The following is a 7,445-nucleotide window of genomic DNA, read 5'->3' as shown; positions in this document are numbered from 1 at the left end:
TGAAAGGCAAACACTGCACTGAAGATTCCCTCCTCAGTTCCATTAGGTATAAATTTCTGTGGTCTTCCCTGTATCCTTGCTTTCTCTCTGAAAATATTAATGGAATTTAGATTAGTTGTCATGAACGTGAGCAGGAATTTCCAATTTCCGCAGTCAAAATCTGGCTTTATGCACAGAATAATCCCAGTGGTTTTTGGAAAGTGAAGATCCCCCGAGTCTGAGATCTAAAAGAAGGGAAGTGGACACACAATCTGCCCTCTTGAACTTTGAGGTAGGTCTGAAAAGCAGACCTCTGGTGATGCTTATCAGTTCATCAGCTACCCAGCATATCAGGCAGACAATCAAAAGGAAGCTAAGCATAGCATCCTAGATGTCAATTTGGAATTCAAGCCTCTCCAAAATTTTCCAGCATTTCAGATTTGGAGGATGAGATTAGGAAGATGAAGTTGCTTCTCTCCATGGAAAAATATCATGTACTGTTAAAAAAAAAAAAAAAAGGAAAAAGAGAGAGAAAAGAGAGAGATAGAGAAGGAAAATAAAGCGATTAGCAAAGTTCCAACAAGGGCCTTAGCAACACAAATCCAGCATCAAAGCTCTAGACATGTTTGATGCCAGTGGCTTATCTTCCACACTAATTTATTAATTTTGAATGCTATGCATGTTATGCAATGATTTGTTCTGTGGGGAAGCTATCAAAGCTTAGACACAGAGATCAAAGGAAGTCTTTAAAGGAGCATGAGCAATGTGCTGTTTCTCTCAATGTTTGTGTCTGGCTCTCCAGTTTAGAATGACATTAATGTAAATGACATTAATGTAAAGGCACAAAGATGTATTTTCTTTAGGTTACCTCCTATGTCAAGGTCTTGTGGGGCCATTATGAAGAGCTCATCTTCAAAGGAAAAGTAAAGAGGTCATTTTTACAGGTAACTGACATCATACTTCTTTAAAGCTTTGATATCTCCAAAACACGATCATTTCTTTCAGTATTGCATACCTCAAGCCTTAGCTTTTGGACAAAATTTTTAAGCAGAAGTATTATTGTTCTGACTTAATATCTCTATTCCTGCAAGGTTTTTTTTTCTTTATCAGGAATTATTTTCTGACCTTAATAAGAAAGAAATGAAAATTACTGAAAATCAGGGAATTTTATTCTGAACTGAATCACTTTACCACCATGGAAAGATTACAGCAATTAATAAATTGTTGTAAGATGTTCTAGATTCAAAATTTTCCATTTCCTGGCCACATGTAGTCATCTCCTAGGAGAAAAAAAAAAAAGATACTCAAATTTATTTTTAATCTATATGACTTAAGCAAAATGCTGATTTAAGGGCATTGTTTGATGCTGCAAGATAAATACACATTAAGTCTTACAGAGATTTTAGTTATGGTTACTGAGGACTGCAAAGGATCTAACTCAGTCTAACATGCTATTATCTGGCTCTTTTCTAAACTTCTGGATATGCAGGAAGGAAAACAATCATTACTTTCAGTACAAAAGGTGTCTTGTAAATCTACACTGGGGCTTTCTTTTCCCTCTTGGAGCTTTCAGCTGGCTCTAATGGTACAATTAAGTATCTGTGTTAAGCAGCTAAAAGTTCTCTTCTGAAATAGATAATGAAAAATAAATAAAAATATTGGTTTTCCTCTCTGAATATTTTGAAACTTTTGAATCACTTTAATCTCAGCTTGGTTTAATTTCCTGATTTGTGCCATGGCATGCAGCACTGCTGAGAGCTCTCTCCAGACCTGCAGTGCAGCACTGCTCGTGGTGTGTGAGAGCTGAGAGCTCTGCTGAGCACAGGTGGGCTCTCCCACTAAGGCTTTAGACAAAATAATTCATCCTTTCCTTTGGGCTTCTCCAAGTCCTTTTGATGAGGGTGAACAAACTGGTGTCTGTCAATAAGGAATACAAAATCCCTGCCATATCTCACTGGCTTTTTCCTGTTCGTGTCTGGATCTTATTCCTGCCTGCCAGGTTTAGTGTAAAGTTTATTTTAATCAGGCAAATACAATGCAGTATTACAGAATTTTAGACTAACGGTATCCTCTTTAAAATATAGATGGATAATCTTCACCATAAGTTTTATAATTTTTTTCACTATGTATAAACATATTTTCAATGAAGATAAAGCCAAGGAAGTGAAGATATTTGCGTCTCACTCCCAGATCTGCTACTGCAGAGACCTTTCCATACTTTATTTTTTCATTTTTTGCCCTACAAATAAGCATCCTGTGTAGACCCATGATAATAATAAACAGCAGTCACTATCTACATTCCAGACTTTTTCACTAAAATGGAAGACTAAAATTAAGCTAAAAGCCTTCTGCCCATGATCCCTCCTCCCCAGACTCAACTTCCCTCCTAATTCTTCTGCCTCTTTCTCTCTAAGCAGCTCAGATGGCTGGGGAGCAGGGATTGTGTTCAGGCTAACACTTCATGTCTGCTGCTCCTTCCTCCTCACATTTTTCCTCCCTTCCATCAGCAGGTGCCCTTCATGACTCCCAGTCCTTTACAAACTTCTCCAATGCAGGTGCTTCCCACAGGCCTCAGTTCTTCAAGCACTGCTCCAGCATGGAGCATTCCCATAGGGTACAATCCTTTAGGAACAGGCTGCTCCAGTGTGGGTTCCCAAAGGTCACAGGCTCTGCCAGAAAACCTGTCCCGTGTGGGCTCCATCCACAGGCACAGCTCTGCCAGCAGCCTGCTCCTGCATGGGCTCTCTGAGGGTGCAGCTTCCACCAGGGCACATTCCCTTGCTCCAGTGGGAGGTCCTCCAGGGATACTCTAGCGCTCCACTGGGGCTCTCCACGGAAGGATCCAGCTGGAACTGACTCTGTTCCCTGTTCCACAGGGCAGCTCCTGGTGTCTCCTCAGAGATGCCACTTGTCCAGCCCCTTCCTCTGCTCCCAAAACCTTGCCCTGCAATCCCAACACAGGTCTACCGGGAATAGGCAGATTATGAAGCAGAGGAAACCGTCAGACTCTCAGACCAGTGCTTTAAAATAAGACCAGAAAATATTTTTGTGTGTTCTGAGTGACTCCAGCATGGGACTAGAAGAGGTTAGTTTGTGCTGTGCTTTGAAAGCTGCTCAGTTGTGCCATACATTTACAGTGTAAGCATATGTAGCTATAGCTAAACACAATTAAACCATTGTGAGTTTGAAACTTGTTGCAGGCACCAATAAACGCTTTATTTAGACATTTAGGGCATAGCTGTTCTTTGCAGATAAGTAAAATGTTTTTGCCTTGATTAACAAGAGAGAACAGATGACTTTTTCAGATGTAGATCCCCAGTCAAAAAGATTAATTTCCATGTTTGAATCAGCTTGATAACCCCTAGTCGGGGATGATCAGGTACTTGTGGATATGTGAGGGCCCATTTGGGCCTTGGACTACTTAAATAAGTGCTTCTGAAATGAACAAGAGACCTGAAATGTTTCTGAAATACACCTTATATAATTTTTTTCTGAAATGTACAGATACTCAGCTGTAAATTCCCTTTAAAATCATGACAGAAGGAATTTTCTTTAGTTAAGGTTTGATTGGCTGCTGTATACAAATGTACCAAATTGCCAGAAAGATTGTTTTCTGAAAGAAGCTGCTGCACATATTACAGCACCAGTCAATTTTGAACTGGCAGAGCTAGCGTAAGTGCAGTCTTCCACAGAGTCAGCACTTTCAGGAGGAGACCTTCCACAGTGTAAGCAAAACACTTATCCTGTTTAAGTACAGATCTCCCAACATGCCATTTATGCTTCTCCTTGGTTCAATAGTATCCCAATGTCTTAATATTATGGATGTTTCTCTTTAATCCCTGAGAATGCCAAGATCTAAAGCAGTATTTCAATTTATTTTCACACTTCCTCGGCAAGTCCAAGATTTGTGTGGAATTAACATCCTTTGCTGTAGAATGGTTCTAATTCTCCCAGTGGAGCAGGAAGACATATGGGGGCTTATTGAGAGTGATTTCTTTTGGCAGATTTGCAAAGCTATGGAGAATGTCTTCACTGGTTGCTTTCAGTTTGTCTTTGCTGGAGCTCTCAAACATAGCAGAGAAACGGCAATAATAGCTGGGAAGCTCTGGTGAGCTGTGTCTGTCTTTTGTTTAATCAAACAAGCGAATTTCTACAGTTCAAAGAGAAAAACTGTATTGGAAAACAATCCCTCTGGCTACTTAATTTCCTGTCACACCTGCCAGCTCCTGACACTTTGCCCTGTCCAGATTGTTCGATGGTTATTCAAAAAATGAGACTTAATTTGCTTTCCCAGATATGATATGTCATTTCTGTGAGGCATCTTGTACCTCTGACATTTCAATTAGAGGAATGAAACATCAACATCCGACCTTTACTCTGGAAAAATGAAAAACTCAGACTCTCATGTTCTGTTTTTTCTTCTTAGCCTTTCCACATAAAAAGAACTTTTATAATATTCACAGACATTTCTAGAAGCAAGAGTAACACCATAAATGGAATTTTGCAGTCCAAGCTCTTCAGTCCATGTTTTTCAAGGTGACCTAGACTTTCTGGAACCGCTTATTGGGCTTGATACAAAACTTACAGGAGGTGCCTGCCTTATGAAGATAGTGGGAGGACAAGAAAGCTATCCTAGGGCAATTTGGGTAATGATAAACAAGAAACTTTCACTACTGAGCAACTAGAGGCCTATGATATAATTTTTTTACACTATTACCAGATTTGGTTTGCTCTCTCCAGCCATCAAAACAATTAGTCTCCGCTAGTCTATTTCACGTATATTATCCTCACACAGGAAGAGTCCTTAACTGAGTTTCTAAAGGTGCTCAGAATAAATAATACACAGAGCTAACATTTGCTGAAGGTGGAGCAAGAACAGAACTCCCCACTTGCTGTTCTGAGCTCCAGGAGGGCTTGATTCCCAAAGTGAACAAGGGGTGAAAAATTTCCAGTGCTAGCACCTGAGAAAAATGCCTGCATTGAATATGGCCCATTGCAGTGAGCAAAGGACAGTTTTGGAAGTACCTCTCAGAGAAAACATTTACTCACAATTAGATATTGGTTTGTTACTGTAACTTTGAAAACATTACTTGTCAGTGGTAATGTTAAAAAATCTTCCAGTACTGAATAATAGCTGCATTTTGAGGATTCACAGGTAAAATTTTCCAGCTTTCTAAAATAAAGTATCAGAATTCCAGGTAAGTTTGGTGCATTAGGTTGATTTTTGAAATTAAATAATAATTCAGAGATGAAAGCCCAGCTAAGTCCAGTGAAACATGCCAGTCACATCGTTCTGCCTACCCTGTGCAATGAGAAAGAAACATCCATCATCATATTCCTCTTTAAAATATTATAAGTTTTTTTCTTAGTGATAGAATCCTTTGGACATAATAATCATTGCAGTTTGAGAAACTGGATATATCTCCTTCCAGCACCAGCAGGTCTCCCTGTTACATTCCTCATTTAATTTATCTGTTATTATGCCATGCACCTAGTGGGTTACCTTGGATGATCTTCTTTGCATATTTGCACACTGCAGTCCCAAAACAGATGAAGAGGTATACTGGCTTGTATGTAAAGCAGACAAAACATAGCAGGCAGGGATCATTTATGAAATCCAATTTAACAGCACTGGTTAATGTTTGGATGCTGCCTGGCTCTGTGCTGCTCATTGCAGTCTGCTGTTTTTCATGAAGTATTTGCTTAGGATCTGCAATGCAGTAAGAGTCATTTTCACTTGACTGCAATTTTCTTGACATTTGTTTTAAATCCCAACACATTTCTCTCCATATATATGGAGAAAATGTTTCCAACATTCTCTCAAGAGTACAACTTAGAGGTGTTAATTGTTAATAAAAACGTATCTAGGGATATTTAAAAAGTTAGCAAATGGATCTAAATGGATCAGATAATCGGTTTTGACAGAAAGAATCCACCAAAGACAGAGAGCAGTTTTGAGATTCATATTATTCATATCATGCCCTCAAATGAACCATTATAATGAATTTTCTGATGGCAGAGCATGCAAAGTAGTTCTTGCCCCCAAACGATGCAAAGCTGTTATTTCACAGTGTGGAAACCCCACAGTCTGTTGTACTGTCTAAATGTAAATGATTTGCAATCATAAATAATGAAAGTGTCTCTGTTTTGTAAATTTATGGAATATGCTGACTCAGATTAAAATAGCACTATGGTGAAAGATGATAGATTGTTTCTTTCCTGAGAATGTAATCTTTTCCATTGCTTCAGAAAAAAAGAAAAACACAAGCCCATGCATTTGTTTCAACTAGTTTATAGTCCAAGAGCTAAATATTAAAAACAAGATACCAGAATGAAGTAATTCAATGAAGCAATTACCTCTGTTTACATACATCAAATGAAGCCTCCAGAGTGCTTTAAGTTTGCAATCCAGTTGAGGATTCAGTGACATTTAGCTGGAGAATGTGCTGGAGTATGAGACACAATTTTGCACCTGGGGAGGCGTTAGAAGAGCAGTTAATTTAAGATACCTCTCAACAAATCTATTTTTCACTTTTCACAGATGTTCAACTGCCCACTAAATAGTGTGATTCCTTTGGCTACAGGACACTTCAATAAAATTAGCGTCATATTCTATCACCATGATGTGAGTGTGGCAAGCACAGAGGTTGGGGGGAAGGGTCAGACCACCTTCTGCAATCAACCAGCCTGGATGATGCAGTGAACCAAAAATTGGTGTCTGGACTAGTAGGGTGATTCAAAGTGAATTATTTGAGTGACCACTTAAGTCTGCAGCAAAATCCTTGGAGAGACTTTGGCTTCAGATGGATGATCTCGAACTTTAAGAGGAGTACTTAAATCCTGATGATAAGATCTATAGCAATGTGTTGTGTCAATTCCTTCCTTTAGAGAAAAAAAAAAGCCACAAAATAGTTTGCCTCCTTTCACTGAGGCCTCAGTGTCAGGTCCTCTTCAAAAAGCACATGCATGCACAGACAGGGAGCAGCAGAACAGCTAGTGAAAGGGTCAAGGCCAACTGCACTCATCTGCTATGGGCCAAATATATCTGCAATCAAAAGAAATTCAAATCCCTGTTAACCTGTTCTTCAAAGCCTGTTATACAAAGGTGGAAGGGACAGGAAAGCTATCTTTCATCCTTCTCTCTAAGCCTAAGGGACTCTGCAACCAAGAATGCAAAATTCACAGCACAGCAAAGCAAGAAAAGCAAAGAAAGCAAAGAAGAGACTGTGGACACAACCTACTAGGTAGGGCAGTGAGCCAGAAAGGAGAGGATATGAACAATTTTAAGGAAGGCTTTATTTATGGTGTTACTCTTGCTTCTAGAAATGTCTGTGAATATTATAGAAGTTCTTTTTATGTGGAAAGGCTAAGGACTTTGTTTTGCCCATGTTGTTTGCATCGCCTATGAAGTTATTGCAAGAAAATTCCTTAATTTATTGCCACAAAGCCTGGCACCACTTCTAAAT

The 7,445-nt window shown here is 39.2% G+C and overlaps 1 long non-coding RNA gene across 1 annotated transcript; it reads right to left on the bottom strand.

The window, feature by feature from the left end:
* Nucleotides 1-631: 631 nt before the first annotated feature.
* Nucleotides 632-6,414, bottom strand: LOC135295998 (uncharacterized). Its single transcript, XR_010358041.1, has 3 exons — nucleotides 6,337-6,414; nucleotides 5,483-5,689; nucleotides 632-1,259 (listed from the first exon to the last, which is right to left on the bottom strand). It is a non-coding gene; the product is annotated as an uncharacterized LOC135295998 (long non-coding RNA).
* Between the last annotated feature and the right edge of the window lie 1,031 nt (nucleotides 6,415-7,445).

This window comes from Passer domesticus, chromosome 3, assembly GCF_036417665.1.
Source record: "Passer domesticus isolate bPasDom1 chromosome 3, bPasDom1.hap1, whole genome shotgun sequence".
Lineage (NCBI taxonomy): Eukaryota > Metazoa > Chordata > Aves > Passeriformes > Passeridae > Passer > Passer domesticus.
This window is presented reverse-complemented; position numbering and strand designations above follow the sequence as displayed.